The sequence below is a fragment of the Grammomys surdaster genome, unplaced genomic scaffold (assembly GCF_004785775.1).
Source record: "Grammomys surdaster isolate TR1022 unplaced genomic scaffold, NIH_TR_1.0 275, whole genome shotgun sequence".
Taxonomy (NCBI): Eukaryota; Metazoa; Chordata; class Mammalia; order Rodentia; family Muridae; genus Grammomys; species Grammomys surdaster.
Window position 1 is genome coordinate 1,971,144 of NW_021604716.1, and position 16,921 is coordinate 1,988,064.

The window sequence follows — 16,921 nt, forward strand, 5'->3', positions numbered from 1 at the left end:
ACAAAACAGACTTCGTTTGACCGTGTGTGTGTGTGTGTGTGTGTGTGTGTGTGTGTGTGTGTGTGGTGTGCAGTGTCTATGATGCATGTTATGTACAGTGCATATGATGCATGTTGTGTGTGTATGTGTGTGTGTGTTTGTTGTGTGGTATGTGGTGTGTGTGGTATGAATGATGCATAGTGTGTGGATGTGTGTATGGTATGTTTTATGTATGTGTGTGTATGTGTGTGGTGTGTATGATGCATGATGTGTATGTAAGTGTGTGTGGTATGTCTATGTGTATGCATGTGGTGTAGGTGAGTGCTGGGAATCCAGACTCGGGTCTTCTTTCTTGAGCAGCAAGAACTTTACATCTCTTTGGCTCCCAGCAGATGTGTATGGCAATTAATTGCAGTGTTTAGTTTTGTGGCTGGGACAGAACAAGTGTCCAAAAGAGAAATCAAATGAATGGATGGGAGTTTACTCCAGTCCAGGCAGTAGTCCATCAATGTATATATTGTAAACAACATCTTCTGGATCCCTGCATCAGAATCCCTTGAGGAAGGTGCTCAAATGCAAGTTCCTGAATACCATCTAGATTTCATATCAGAATTTGTAGAGACGGGCAGTTATGTGCATTTACAACAGGGTCCTCTGGATGTTCTCATGAACATTTCCATTGGAGACTCAAGCTTTGGGCAATCAGTCTTAATGAGATTATGTTAGGAAAATCTACCTCATTCACAGTTCATTCATTGACTGGCATTCCATCTTAGTCAATGTTCTATTGCTGTGAAGAGACATCATGAGCATGGCAACGCTTAATAATGAAAGCATTTAAATTGGGGCTGGCTTACAATTTCAGAGGTTTAGTCCACTATCATCATGGTGGGAAGCATGGCAACATGCAGGCAGATATGGTACTGGAGAAGGAACTGAGAGTTCTACATCTGTATCAGGAGGCAGCAAGAAGAATGGCAACCACTGGGCCTGGTTTGAGCATTTGAAAACTCCAAACCCACCTCAGTGACACACTGCCTCCAACAATACCACACCTGCTTCAAAAAGGCCACACCTCCTAATCCTTGTCAAGAAGTTTCGCTCCCTAATGACCAAGCCTTCAAATCTATGAGCCTGGGGGCCATTCCTATTTAAAGCACCACGTGTACGTCTTTGCCTGCCTCTTCTTTATGGTCTAGCAGAGTTAACCCACTCAAAGCAAGAAGAGCATGAAGGGAAAGGGATGCTAGTAGAGTAGGTATCTCTTGTCTCTGATGGATTTACCCAAATGATGAGTTATTATTAGAAATTTTAATTAATCTAACAGCTGCTGGGGAAATAGTCTCTCATGATATATGTGGCCCAGAGAGGCTTTGCAGTGCTTGAAAGACAAGATGGCCCTGGAAACAGCTAGAACAGCTGTGGAAAGTGTGGTCTGTGGCAAGGAAGTTGACTTGCTGAGTATCTGCTATGTGCTCTGAGTGTGTTGTACTATGTATGTCTTCTCTTCTGAATCCCTATAGCAATCTTAGGCAGGCAAGATCCTTGTCCTAGGTTGAATTTCTTCCCAGAAGCAGATCTTAAGAAAAAGCATAAGCCCTGGGAATATAGAAATGGGGCGACAGCAAAGAAGCAGGGTATGTATATCTAGAAAAGGCATGAGGACCAAGAGCAATTGTGCCAGCAAACCAGTCTCTCAGCCAACAGACACTGAGTGTCTTACAACAGAAATACACTTCCTGAAGTTTTGGAGTTTAGAAATTGTCCCCAATTTCTAAATGTCACAGAGCTAGCATGGTCAGGTTCTGCTGAGGGCCTTTCTCTGGCTTACAGACTAACTTCTTCATCTCTCCTCATAAAGCATAAAAGAGGACTAAGAACTGTTCAGAGTCCCCCTTTTAAGGATGCTCTTTCCATTCATAAGGTCCCTGTCCTAGCCTTGTTTTCTCCTAAAGTATTTTAAACTAGTTCCTCATCTCCAAGTACCATTACCCTAGGGATTAGGATTTCAACCTATGAAGTTGGAAGAGGATATATTAACATTCATGTTGTAAACACCAGTTATTGCCATGGAAGACTGGAGCTTATTCCCACTAGGGAAATAGCACACAGTAAGTCACATGACTCTCAAATAAGTACCATATGAACTCTACCAGAAAACGTTAAAAGAGAAGGAAAAAGAACAAGGCAGCCCAATAGGAACTTGGAGGCAGAGTTCATTCTGCCCAGAAATTAGCTTAGGAAGTGGCAAGCTGTCCTTCTTCTGAGTATGACCAGCATCATAATGGTAATCATCTGCCCTTCATCCTTGTTGGCCTGGTCCAGGTTTTTAGAGCACTATATACTGATCTAAATGTTCTTGTTTGAACAAAGCTGCTGAGCAGCATTACAAGATGCTCACAGATCTTGATTCTAGGGACATGTGTGTCTGTGTTCTCTTCTGATGCTACTCCATGGTCACATGGTTTTATAGAAATACAGTCAGTGCATAGCAGTCCTTTCTCTCGAAGCTTACACATAATGAGACACTGTGTATATGTTCCTGAGCCCAGGCTCTAATCCAGATCTTTAGAAATGTCCACCACCCAATGTGCCTTCACAGGGATGGGGTCCCAATACACTTAAGAACCCCAGCCAATCACTATGTGGCTTCCAGGTTTTGATTTTCTTGACAATACTTATATTTGGTCTTTATTCATTGTTTGGCTTGTTAATCTGGTTCCTTAACTATGCAGTGAAAAGGCATAGACAGCTGCCTTACAGCATCTGTCTCTGCCCCCAAGAAGTGCTGTGTATACAGTGGGTGCTCAGTACATATTTGTGAGTAGATACAAATGTAAGAGAGAATTTTTTTTCTGCATGTTGATACTGCTTCTTCAACCAGCCTCTTAGTGGAAGCATTTAGAACATTTCCAATCTTGTTTTTCCTGAATATTTTCCAATGTTCCAGGTGTGGTGGTAGAAGGAACAATTCACAAAAGACATTCAACTCCCTCTTGTCCCAAAATCAATTACCAACGACTGAATCTTTTTCAACTATTTTGTGACAGATCCTGAAAGAAACCTGATCTAAGACCACTGGAGAGATGCAAGCCAGGATAAGAGCCAAGCTCTGGGACTGTGTTTCCTAGAACATGAATGTGGCCATGTGATCAGTCAAGGATTGGAGTCACTTGTAGGTGATATAAGCATGGAAAATGCAGTTGTAGAAGTCACAATCTGAGCTGTGAGCATGTCACATGCTCAGCACGCAAGTGTACTTTGTTCCAGGCTACTAATCAGTCTACGTCATGGGCATCAAGAGTAATATGACTATTTTCACCTTGACTCAGCCTTGGATAGACTTGACCCCGATGACTGTGGTGGTTTATTTGAATGTTTATTTTCCAGTTGATGGAACTGTTTAGGAAGGATTTGGATGTGTGGCCTTATTGGAGAAGGTATGACCCTAGAGGTGGGATTTGAGCTTTCAAAAGCCCACTCATTCCTAGTTGGCTCTTTCTGCTTCCTACTTGTGGTGGATAAAGATGTAAGCTCTTAGCTACTGCTCTAGTTCCATGCTTGCCTGCCTGCTGCCATGCCATAGTCATGGACTCACCCTCTGAAACTGTAAGCCTCAGTAAACTGTTTCTTCTATTACTTGCTTTGAAAATGACATCTTAGTACAGCAATGGAAAATTAACTAAGATAATGACAATTGCCAAGACCAAACCATAGGGACTGTTGCTTGTATTTTATCTGCTCACTCTGACCATTGTGGTCTGGGCTGAGGATGTTCTACACTGGAAGGTGAATCCAGAGACCCTGGGCAAGGCCAAATTCAGCCTTCAGACAGTATAATCAAACCCAGAACCTCTGATTCTGCCCTACCAAGAACACTGATATTTTTGTAGAAGCTAAAGGAGGCACTGCATGAGGCAGTTCTTTTTCGTGTATTAACAGACCTTGATGGGGACTGTGAGTCAGTCATTTTCCTGGGGTGTGTAGTCCTCACATCCTACTGAGGAAAATCTCTAGGGTGGATTTTTCTTGATGAGATATCTAACTCCAATGCATCCCATCTTGTCTTTCAGCACACAAGCTACTACCTCAGGAACATTAGGTTATACTTGACAAGCTTGTCCTCAGAGAATGTCTTCTGGCAGATAAAAGGCATCCCACTTTGGCAACCTCTCCCTCTTTCTCCTTGGAATGAATGAATGACTCTCATGGCTCATACGCCCACCTGAGTTTTCTGACCAGTCAGTTGATATTCCCAAGGTTCCCACTGCAGATGACACACAATGATACTTTGACATCAGCACCACATCATTTTCAGTGATGATAGGGGTTGGAGTCAGGGTGGGGGAGGGATTGACTCTAGCATCAGAGTGTGCTAGGACATGGTGTGGCAGGCCCGAGATCCCTACTACTCAAGAGGTTAAAGTAGAAGGGCCACAAGTTCAAGTCCTACCTGGCTACACAAGGACAGCCTGAGCAATTGGGTGAGATTTTGTCTTAAAATTAAACATTAAAAAGATGCCTCTGTATGTAAGACTGCTTTCTGTGAACACATGATGGTTTGATTTTGGACCCCCAGCATTCATATACAAAGCCAGGCATGCCATGCGCACTTGAGTGAGCATCCTTGCACACACATGTGAATATACTGCACCCACATACTCCACACACACATACACACACACATACACACACATACACACACGTACACACACATACACATACATACACATACATACACACACAGATACATACATACACACATACACACATATACACATACACACATACACACACATACACACAAACACACACACACATATGCACACATACACACACATACACACATATACACACATACACACATACACACACATATACACACATACACACATACATACATACACATACATACACACACACATACACATAGACGTATTTACTAACAGAGCAACTGTCTAGTGTGTATAAAGCCCTGGGTTTAACCTTCAGCATCACAGGAATAAATAAGTAACCAGGCCTCCAGATGCTGTCTCCACAGAAAGCAGCTGCTCCAGGTGAGATGCCTTGGGTGCTAATGCACAGGATCATTCAAAAAAAAAAAAAAAGAAAGAAAGAAAAAAAAGAAAAAACCTCCTCTTTGTGCCAATAATAGGCAATTAGCAAGTGGTGATGTATTTTGCAAACAAAAGGCATCACTGGTTTTTATTTTATTATCGCAGTTGTTAACAGCCTTGGAAGTGTGGCTCACATTTGTCTCTTGAAGGAAAAAAATGTTTGTTTATTGTCTAAGCATAAAGACAGTTATCCCATGCCCACAAGTGCTAATGATTGTGAGTCTTTAATGGTGCTGTAACTCGAAGGTAACAGCACCTAAGATGTCTGGTGTTTTCTTCCTCCATTTAACCTTCCCCAGACATGCTTGGCTTACTAATAAGCTTGGCGGGCTTGGTTTGACAGGACCTGCTCTGAACTTAGCTCTGAGAATGTTGGGGATGTGTATGGAATTCTCAGACCAATTAACATTTGTTTCCTGAGCCTCTTGCTTCTGGGGAAGGACTACAAGACTAGACTCTCAAGACTGCCTGGCTCCCTGGATGCTATCTGGAGAGTAGGAAGCAGGGTTTGGGTACCAAAGAAGCATGCTGGACTGTCCAGCACCCATTACTGCAGCTCCTCTTCCACACCTCACTGTCCCTCTGACCTAGGTTCCTAGTCACACAGCAACCTGAATGGATTTTTTTAAATCTCATTTCTAAATTGTTCCATTGGGGTCTGATTGGCTTATACCAAGTCCCACATATTTTATGCTAAAAGGTTTGTGGCTCTCCATCTGCTAACTCCTCCGAATCAGGACCACACAGACACACACACACACACACACACACACACACACACACACACACACACGCATCCACCACCTCCCAGTATCTCTTTTATTATGTTGTTGGGTTTCAAGTGCATGTTTAAAATTTGCTAAGAATGGGCTTTTTAAAATGTTACTGTACTGGCATTAATACCCTGCTGTTTGCCCATCACTGGCTTCCCAGGGTGTCTACAATAAAATATAACTGCCTTCCTAAGGTTTACCTATGGCCTGAAAATTCAGCTGGGCCCCACGGGCTCTTAAAAGTCTTGCCCAGCCCATTGTTTGAGAAGCCCTAAGCTCCTTGTAGTTCAGCCATGAAGGGGTAGCACACAACACAACTGGTGTGCCAAAGTGAGGCCCCTGCTTGGTTTTTGTCAGCACCCATTTGGATGCAAGGGAGACCCACAAGCTAGCTTACACAGGCCTAAGTATCTGGTCACTCCTTCCTCTCCAGGTTCCAGCCATTCCCCAACAGCCTTCCCACATTGCCATGCTGACTTCCCTCCTTCAGTTGCCTGGGCACCTCCCAGGCATTTGCCCATTCTATTGTTCTGGAAGGTTCTGTACTCTACCCCCTTTAAGGGATGGCCCTTCTTCTTCTCCTTCTTCTTCTGCTGCTTCAGAGAAGACTTCCTGACCTTGATGGTGAACATGCATTGCCCTCTACCTGGAACCCCTGTCCCACCTGCCCTCCACAGCTCCAGAAAGCTAAATGCTTCGACAGAGTAATTCTCCAATGGAAGGAAGAAAGAAGGGAAGTCAGGAAAGGGAAGAAAAGGAGAGGAAGCATAGGAGGGGACACACCACACACACACACACACACAGAGAGAGAGAGAGAGAGAGAGAGAGAGAGAGAGAGAGAGAGAGAGAGAGAGAGCGCTATATAGAGTGGAGGCCTAAGCCCACAATGTGCCACCCATGGTCTCCATGAAATAAGATGACATGAACAAATGTTCCTCCCATTTTACAGATGAGGAAAATGAGGCTCCTGGCTGGAAGTGATTTGCTCGATTGTACAGTGAGGCAGTATAGAGGTTCCTGTCAGTGAAAAATCAGCTCTTGAGTGCATCCCCCTACTCCAATCCTGGAAGAGACAGGATCCAGCCTCTCCTCCAAGGGATGGAAGGCAGAGATTCCCAGACCTTAAGATCCTTGGCTTAGAATCCAGAAGTCAGAATTTGCTCCCAGAGTTTCAATGTTAGCAGTCTGGGAGGAAGGCCTTGGTCTACATTCTGAAGAATCTCTTTACTTCTTGTTCTCCAGGGCAGGGAGATGCCATTCTGCCTGCATTTCTGGGGGTGCTACAGGGGGACAGAGCTGACACTCAGGAACCAATAGCTAAATGGGTGACAGGTTTTCCTTTTGAAAATTCTCTCCCATTAAGAAAGCAATCTTTGAGCCAATGAGCAGTCTTAGCACTAGCCATTTTCAGCTCCAACTTGGGTTTGAAGCATAGAGAAGACTGTGGATTTGATTTTCCTCTTTTCCCTTGCAAGCCAAGCACTCTTGTTTCTTTGTGGAACTGAGAGCTGAGCTGTGTGGCTGATGGATAGATCGGGGCATTACCATTGGCTGAACATCTTAATATTCCAAGCCTTTTCCTCAGCAGGCTCCAGCATCTCAGGAAGTACATAAGACATTTTCTTTCCATTCCTGTTTTTCCCTTTCTTTCTTCCCACACTCATGGCTCCTGGATATGTGATAAGAGACTCCTTGAACTTGAAGCATGTAAATCTTGTGAGGTAATTGCTCTTTGTAGTGGCCCAGGAAGACTCGTAAATAACACACAGCCAGAAGTGGAGAAGGAATGGGGAGATGCTCCCTCTTGCTGCTCTGGAATCTTCTCTCGTAGGCTCGGTGTGTGGAGTTCCCAGGGCATCTGTCTTTGTCTGTTAACGCTGCTATCACAACGTGCCATGAATGGAGCAGCTTATAATAATTGCGAACTGATTTACCATAGCCATGGGGGCTGAGAAGCCCAACATTAACACAGATTTGCTGTCTGCAAAGGACCCACTTTATGGGTCAGGGAAGGAGTTCTCTCTGGGGTATCTTTTATAAGGGCAGCAATCTTATCCACTAGGGTTTTTCCCTCTTCCCTAAGCAACCCTTCCAAAGCCACACCTTCTTATTCCATATTAGGGAACTAAGGATTCAACACAGGAACTGCACCATAACAGCAGCCACATTCCTATGAAACAGGTACAGGGAGTGGGGTGCGCTTGGTCACAGTGCTCTGTGGTAAACAGAGTTTATTTTTTAAGATTATTTTTAAGTGTAAGGGAGAAACTTAGGTAAATGATAGTGAGGAATGAGGGTAGCAACTTCCTGGACAAAGAACTTAGATGACCCCAAACTGCTGACCGCCAGGAAGAAATAGGCAGCCAGGGAACTAAAAACCAGAAGAATCAACAGGGAAACGTGCAACTGGAAAAACAAGCTATTTCATTCATTCATTTGCTCATCCATCCATCCATCCATCCATCCATCCATTCAATAAGTCATGCAACTCCTGCTTTGCTTTATTACTATAATCAGAATTTATGATACACAGGAAGGAGCAATAAAAGGTACCCATTTGTAGAAAACAAACTCCTCAATGTGTGAATGCATAAACCTCAAAACTCTTTTCTACTTTACTGGGAGAAAGGGAGATTTTTCTCACCCTTGTGGAAATGAAGAGCAGGCATGTGTGACTAATGGAGAAGGTTGAGGCTTGGCTTTGTGTGACATCTACTGAGGTGCTGAGTGTGGAAATAAGAAGTAAGGGAGGGAGGTGAGTGGGAGCCATAGAATGTTCCAGAGAGAGGAAGACACACATAGGATGTACAGCGGAGCTTGTCCAGACAGCTCTGTTTAGGACCACCAGGGCAGGGCAGGGAACTGGCTTCACTGGCCCTGTCTACTCTGGTCTCAGATCTCTCCGCATCCTCTATCTCCTCCTTTGCCCTACTAGTACCACCATCACACCAAGGACAATCAGGTCTCCATACACTTCATTTTGATACCTGGTGAAAACATCTGGATATCCCCAAAGGGACTTAGTCCAGTTGTTAGTAGACAAGAATTCGTCACTCAGGAAATCTCCTATCCCAAGGCCCTGGACTGGGACTGGAGAAGTCAAGGGGAAGGAGAAAAACAGACTTCTAGTCCTAAATGCTTTACGACCTCGATGATGCAGAGGCTGCTGATGTGGGGTGCTTTGCTTGGTGATTATGACTGTCTCCACCTTTCCCCATTCCTAGCACTGAGTTTATAGACACATGCCACCACGTCAGGACTTTGCATAGGTGCTGGGGATCCACCTTGAGTCCTCATGTTTCTATGGCACACACCATGTCCTTAGCCCTGCCCCCATCTCTTCTAATGCCTTGGGAACCTGCCCTTCTTTGTCTCTGGGAGTTACAAGGCCAGGCTCAGTGTTAGAGTTCAGACTCTAGATGATGTCCCATGACAAAGATGGCAGTTGCTGCAGACCTTGGGCTGCTGTTGACTGAATGCCCATGGGCATGATACACCTGGGGTCGTCACTACTCAAAGAAACTTGTACAGCCAGTGTGGGAGTTTGGTTTCTGCACGTGAGTAAGCCAAAGCTGTATAAGTTTTACTGCTTATGTGAAGGGGCAGGGCCTAGCTTAGAAGGTGGAGTTCCAAGATGGTCAGTCAATTCCTGTAGTCTCCATCCTCAAAATAAGAGCTGTAAAACTCAGTGCCAGTGGATTTACTCCAGAGGAGTTCATTTAACATACCTATGGAAAATTCCAGAGCCCTTCTTAGCACAGCTTCACATCCGGTCCATGAAACTCCTGCATAAACATTTGGAGGAGGTTGAAAAGCATCCCCAGGCCCACCTGGAGCAGGGTTAGAGGTCCAAGCTCAAGGTCTTTGGCTCAGTCCACAATGTCTAAGTTTTATCGTTAGCTTACTGGAAGTCTTAATGAAGACACTGACCTGGAGGCTCGGATCACACACACACACACACCAGCAGGAGAGGCCCCCAGACAGCTCCATAATTCATGTGGCCAAAACCATTACGTGAGTTGACCTGGAGCTCTGTCAAGAGTTGTCTACCAGGTAATTACTAAAACAGCATAGGGAAGCTATAGCTATTTGAATTTCAGATATGTAAGAGCGAGTCCGGAAACACCCTGGCTCTCCCTCGGGTGTCATTTGCTCTCTGTATCTTCAATTAGGGATCAAGTTGGGGGCATCAAGATCCCAGGTGCCAGGCAGACCTTAGGGAGGAAGAGAGGCAGCTTCCCAAATCAGCTTAATGTTCTCTGTTATACAGTAGAGCCTGGAGCTACACAGTCTCTTTCTTCCCTTCAGCATCCTGAAACAGACTATCCTGTATGGCTAGGGAAGATGAGACCCTGAGTGGATGGCTGTCTTTCAAAGAGTTAGGACATAAACAAACAAGCAAACAAAACCACCTTTTAAAATATACAAAGCTCTGGTTTTAAAGGTGCTTTCCTGTAAATTCAATCATTGAAATTTCCTGGTAATGACTTAGAGTTGTAGTTATAAGCCATACTTTTTGGATGAGGAAATCAAGGCCCAGAGTGATTAATACTTCGTCCCAGGTTGCATAGCACGCAGCAGAGATGGGAGTACAGAACTTGAGTCTAGGGCAGTGCTGACCCCCAACCATAAAATTATCTTTGTTGCTACTTTGCAACTGTAATTTTGCTATTGTTTTGAATTGTAATGTAAATATGTGGTTTTGAATAGTCTTAGGTGACCCCTGTGACAAGGTCGTTTGACCCCCAAAGGGGTTGTGACTCACAGGTTGAGAATCACTGGTCTAGAGATGGAAGCGCAGAACTTGAGTCTAGTCTCTCCTACCCTGTGCTTAAGGGAATGCTCTTTTTATCAGAGAAAGAAAGCAATGAAGTTTTGTTGTTGTTGCTTTTGTTTGCTTGGTTTTTTTGGAAATTAGAAGACACAGGAGTAATTGAAATGTCCCGCAAAGCCCCACGTTGAGCCCATGGCAGAGCTGTATAAGATGCAACCACTTAGAGCACCCAGGCTCCATGTTTAGGGAGAGATCACAAGCTCATCCCCAGACTTCTCTAGGACAAAGACCTTATGTTACTCAGATGCAACCTTAGCACCCAGTCCTGTGCTAAGGACACAGTAGGCACTCGGCAAGCGCTTGCTCAATGGATGTGTACTCATGACCACATGTCTTACAAAGGATTCATCTTTGGTCCCTATGTATGCTGATCTCTAAAGGCACCTACAGGATTCACAGCTGCCTAGACCCCAGCTGGGTACTCTGTTTATCTGACTTACAAGGTCCAACACAAGATGGGGATGCAGAGAGGCCTCTATTAAATTTGCTGTGGGATGCAGACTGACTGCAGCAGACCATTAAGAGCTGCACAGGCTGCTGCACAGTTATACTCACAGCCCACCAATCTGGCTTTGTTCCTACGTAGGATTTTGACCTCTTTCGGGCAGAGGTCCATCCAGGGCTTCTGAGGCAAAGGCTGGTGTGGAATTTTCCGCAGCAGCAAGAAGGATTCCAGATGTTCCATGCCCAGAAGGGGCAGGTGGAAGCCACCTGGAGGATCACACAAGGGGCCCCACTGTAATCCATCCCTGGTGACAGGTCTTTAGCTCTCAGGGTAGCTTCTCATATAGCTTCCTCTTGCTCTCTGCATTTCACCCCTGCCCTCAATGCCAGTGAACCCCAGGAGCCCAACTTAGGGAGGGATCACATTTTCACTCCCCCTGGTTTTCCACTCATATCTGTACCACTGTTAATCAGGCTAGTTTGGATTATAAAAATAACAATCACCAACAGCTGCTGATCACTCAGGCCCTGGTGTCTGTGGGATACTGGGTTCTGAGCACTTGATCTGTAGGACCACTATACTGGTAAAGTAGCCTTCTCCATCCTCATCCCATAGATGAAGAAACTGAGGCTTGGCAAGGCCAGGTCCCCATGTAAGGACACTTGGTAGCTACAAGGCCAGCACTTAGGACAGAGCATAAGGGGCAGGGAGGAGGTCTACTGTGGATGCGGCCAGAGGATGCCCTTGTCTGACAGTTTTCAAGAGCCGTTCATTGTTCATTTAGCCATTTATTGTTTATTTATTATGTGGGGTTGGGGTTTTAGTTTAGTTCAGGGTGAAGGTTGTTGGTAAAGTTTGTTTGTTTTGTTGTTGTTTTTGTTGTTGTTGTTGTTGAGACAGGGTCTCTCAGTGGCCTGAAACTTACCCATTAGGTTAGGCTGGCTGGCCAAGGAATCCCAGGGACCCACCTGTCTCTTCCTTCCCAGGGCTGAAATTACAAGTGATACCACCATGTACATCTTTTTGTTAATGTGTGTGTAGGGATCAAACTCAGGTCCCTGGACTTGTAAGGCAACCAGTTTACCAATGGAGCTATCTTCCCAGCCTAATGGGATTGTGTCTGGTGTTGTTTCCATGTAGGCTCACAAGCCCCACAGTTATCGGCACCTTCTCATTCTCTGCTGTCCCCTGCATACTTATGATGGCGTTCAAGATTCAGTCCATCTTGGGTTCATGAAGTATTGCCATGTGACAAGCCGCCTTTAGACTCAAACGGATATAAGCAATAAGCACTTATTGATTTTTTTTTGAGGCTGGGGATAGCTAGATGGCTCTATTGGTCCTAGCTGGCGTTCAGTGCACATCTTCTAGGTCAGCCATGGGTCGGAATCAGCTGTGCTTCCTGGGTAGAGCACTCCCATAAAGGTCAGCCTGCTGTAGACAGAGCTATGCTGATGGGACAGTCAGACTCCTCCACCATCTCCTTCCTACAGCTGACCAGCCCACATCTTTTTACTCTAGGGTTCCAAGAATGGATTGAAGTTGACCAGGTTTTCCTGAGGTCTGGTCTTGCCAGACTGTTTCTGACCCACCAGCTTTAGAATAATAACACAGAGACTTACTATCATTTATTTATGAAAGCTTAGGCCTTAGCTTGCTACCTCCCATTTAGCTCTTATAATTTAATTAACCTGTTTATTCTAATCCACATTTGCCAAGTGTGCTACCTCTCATTCAGTCCCCATACATCCAACTTCCTCTAAGTCCAGCTGGCAAATCTCCCGCCTCTCAATTCTTCCCCGGAGTTCCTATCTCTGTCCAGAAGTCCCGCCTTGCCTCTCCTGCCTCGGCTATAGGCGCCAGCCCTTTATTAAGCCAATCAGAAGGTGGTGGAGAAGAGTGCTTACAAAATATGAAGGCAGGTGATGATCCCTAGAAATAACAATACCAGGGTCCAGATGGTACTCAGCTCTTTGTGGCACAGACATCAATATTTGAATAATACAAAAACAACCTTTACACAGTGCACAGAAAGATTACCCCAACAGTCTGCCTTTAGTGGTCATTTGTTTGGAACTCAGCATTCTCTTGGCCAAAGAAACCACAAGGTCCAGCTCAGAGTCAGCATGGAAGAATAATACTACTGGATAATAATACTACTGGAGAGTACAGATCAGAGACATATGGAATGGAAGGCCATGTGCATAAACAATCTTTATTAAGTCCACAATTGTGTATCAGTATGTACAGGGGTCCTCTCTGAGCCTTTTCTATACTGGGTCCTCTCTGAGCCTTTTCTATACTGGGTCCTCTCTGAGCCTTTTCTATACTGACACAATCGGCCCTGACAACCATCCACTAGAACACTTACTAACCTCTAAGCTCCATTTTAAAGATGAAGAAACCAATTCCCAGAAAGGTTATGTAACTAACTCAAAGTCAAACAGCTAGGAGGGAAGAGGACCTGGATTTGAACCCAGGCAGTCTGCCTGTAGGACCACGTGTGGCCACCCTGTTAGTCCAATCTCTCCATGGTCCTTGACAAGCTCCTCTTTGAGGGGAGCCATGGTTGTTTTTAATCTGAGGGCATAGAACTTTGAGATACAGCACTCTCCGCTCATTTCAATACAAACTGCTTCCAAGGCCATCCCAAATTTTATTGCCTGGCAGCAGAGCCGGCTGGCTGAAAGATAGACTCCGAAGTGTTATTAACTGTCGCCATGGCAATTTCGAAGACATTGGTTACATGGGAAGATTTCCTGACACCTCTTATTCTTAATGTCACTGGCAAGTCCTAGGCAGGTTGATCTATGGCTTTTAATCAACTAATGGACGGGGGTCTCTGGGTGCAGATTCTCCACATCCAATCTTGTTAGAACAGGAACGAGTCCATGGGTATAGCCATTCCAGCTCCCAACAGACACAGACGAAGTCCTTTTGGGCACAGTAATGACATGAGCCCCTGAACTCTGTCAAAAACAGCAGTGTCATCAGGGCCCTGGAGATCTGGCCCTGACTGCATGCTGCTTGCCAAGCTGCCTGTCATGCCCCTTAGCTGACCAGATTCCAGGGCCAGTGGCTCAAATACTTCTTGTGGGAAGGGTAGTCAGTGCTCCAGAGTGAGGACCAAGATTTTGGCAGCAGGAAAAAAGAGATAGGAGGAAGTGATTCAAATATCTTCTCTGTCCCCAGTAGCTTTGTGACCTCAGATGGCTCGCTTAACCTCTCTGAACTTTCTTATTCTGAAAATTAGAACAATAGCTTGTGGAGAATTAAATGGATGGCACATTGAAGTTCACACAGGGCCGGGCTACTTCACTGCCTCCTTCCCTTTCTCCTCCTCTTTGACATTGAGGCTGTAGCCTACCCATCTCCCTTTTCTCTGGTCTGGTGGAGAGGGGAAACAGTGCACTGTAGTAGTCACCTTATAGAGAGAAAAGGTTTAGTTTGGAGGTTTTGGTCCATGGTTTATTGGCCTCATTGATTTGGGGCCTGTGACAAGGCAAGTGGCAGAGAAGACCTACTCATCTCATGACTGGAATGCAAAGAAGAAGGGACCCAGGAGGCAGTCCTTTAACCAGAAGATCCCACCATCTCCCTGAAGCACCATGAAGGGAACAGCCTTTCCACTCACACCTAAGGGGTCACTTAAGATGCAAAGTACAGAAAAGAAGTACAGGAAAGGCCTGGACTTGAGGAAGAAGGCCTGGGTTCTGGACCTCAGCAGCTGTCTCATCAGCAGCTGTGTATGCAAAACCTTAACCTCTCTCCTGAGCTGTTCCTCATTCCAGGAAGAGGACACCCACATCCCTCTGAGGCCACTGTCATCCTGAGCTACTGACTGGAAATGCAGCCTGTAGACTCTGAATCCCCCTCCAGAAGGATCACAGGGTTGTTCTGTGCGATTCACTTTCTTTTGATCTGTTCTACATTAGGGACTTAGCAGTGGGGAGGTACTAACTGTTTATTGATATTCTTGCCCCCACTCAACCTAAGGTTGAAGAATGTCTCCCAAAATCAGTACCAAAGAGGGGACAGCATAGACCCCTTCCTGCGGAGCCTCCAGAGAACATTCTGGCTTTGTGACCTCTAACTTCTGGCCGTCAGACTGGCAGGGAATAAGTTCCTGTTGTGTCAAACAATCCAGGTTTTTGGGATGTGTTACAGTAACAGATGTCCCCTGTTTTTGGGATGTGTTACAGTAACAGGTGTCCCCTGCCCATGTCATCTAAACCTCTGACTCGGGTGACTGCTAATGCTTCCTGCTCTGAAAAAGAAGACAGTTTCAGGTGGAGACAAGGAAGCTGGGGGTGTGGGGGTGGATATGCTTAGGATCAGGAAAGCAAACTTGGCATCCAAGTCCACCCTGAAGGCTTTAGAGACTTCAAAGAAGCCAGGCCTGAGGTGGGGGATCCTGGGTGTGATCAAGTGGCTCTTCCCAGCAGGACCTCTTCAAAAGAGGAAGTCAAGTGTCTTAGAGTCTCTAAGGAAGTGGGCTGGGGCTTTTCTGGAAGTAACTTCTGGCTGCACAGTGATCTAAGACAAAGAAGAAGGAGTTCCAGAAAGAAAGGCTCTGAGTAGGAGGATGCCTGTCTTGCTTGGGGTGCCACCTCTGGGGGATGTAAACCAGCCCTCATTTAGCGTTATCTTCAGCCAGGAAGACATGGCAAGACTCACAGACCTGAGGAACTTCCTTCTTTCGTACTTTCTTACCTGCAGAAAGTTAAAAGTTATGAGTGTGTGTGTGTGTGTGTGTGTGTGTGTACACGTATGTGCATGTACAGGTATATTTGTGTATTGGCTTGTGTGTATGGAGGCCAGAGGACAACTCAACTACTGTTTCTCAGGAGCTGTCCACCTTAGCTTTTGAAACAGGGTCTCCCACTAGGGGCTTCTCAGCAACAAGGCTAGGCTAGCTGGCCAGCAAGGCCCAGGGATGCACTTTTCTCCAACCCTCCAGGGATGAAATGACAATACGTGCCACCACACCAACTTTGTCTGGTGCATTCTGGAGATGCAGCTCAGGTCCTCATGCTTGTGCTGTGAGCACTGTACCCCTGGTGCTGGTGGTCATGGTACTAGCGGTAACAGCACTAACATACTGAGTGCTACATGCGACCATCCTGCTCAGCCTTTCATGTGCCTAGTGTCATTTCACCTCATAGTCCTAAGAGATAGATTTGAGATACTGAGACACACAGCAGTCAAGTCCTGTGGCCAGAGTCACAGGGCCAGTCTGTCAGAGCTGGAGACTGATGTAAAAACATCAGATCCCAAAGCTGCTCAAAGCCAGCGTGAGACAAGTACTCACACATGGGATCATGCCACATCCAGACCATAATATCCTACAGCTCTGCCTTTTCCTGGGAATGGTTGGGTCCCCACACTGTGAATGTCCCTTCATCCTAATTGAGGGTTATACACATTTTCCTAGAAACCAAACAGCAGTTAGGGCCCTGGCTAATGCTCACTGGAAGGTGTTCATAACACACTGAACAAGGCGCCAAGAGGAATGTCAGCATCAGCATATACCTCACCTGAGAAAGCGTCTTTGGAGGAAAAACAGGAGCTGGCCCGATAATAAGAGAAGGTGAGGGTATTCAAGTTTTCTGGAACAGTATCCACAAAGCAAAGAGAAGCCAAAGGCCTGGCCTGCTTTAAACTGTATGACTTGGATCTATGGGTAGGGACAGGCTTCTGTGAAAAGACACACACACACTCACATATACACACACATACACACATACACACACATACTCACACATACACATAC

At 45.5% G+C, this 16,921-nt stretch overlaps 1 protein-coding gene across 2 annotated transcripts in view; it reads left to right on the top strand.

Annotated features, from left to right (window-relative positions):
* Window positions 1–16,921, top strand: part of Btbd11 (BTB domain containing 11) — a 270,646-nt gene that overhangs the window by 92,889 nt on the left and 160,836 nt on the right. The gene's annotated exons all lie outside the window — the stretch shown is intronic.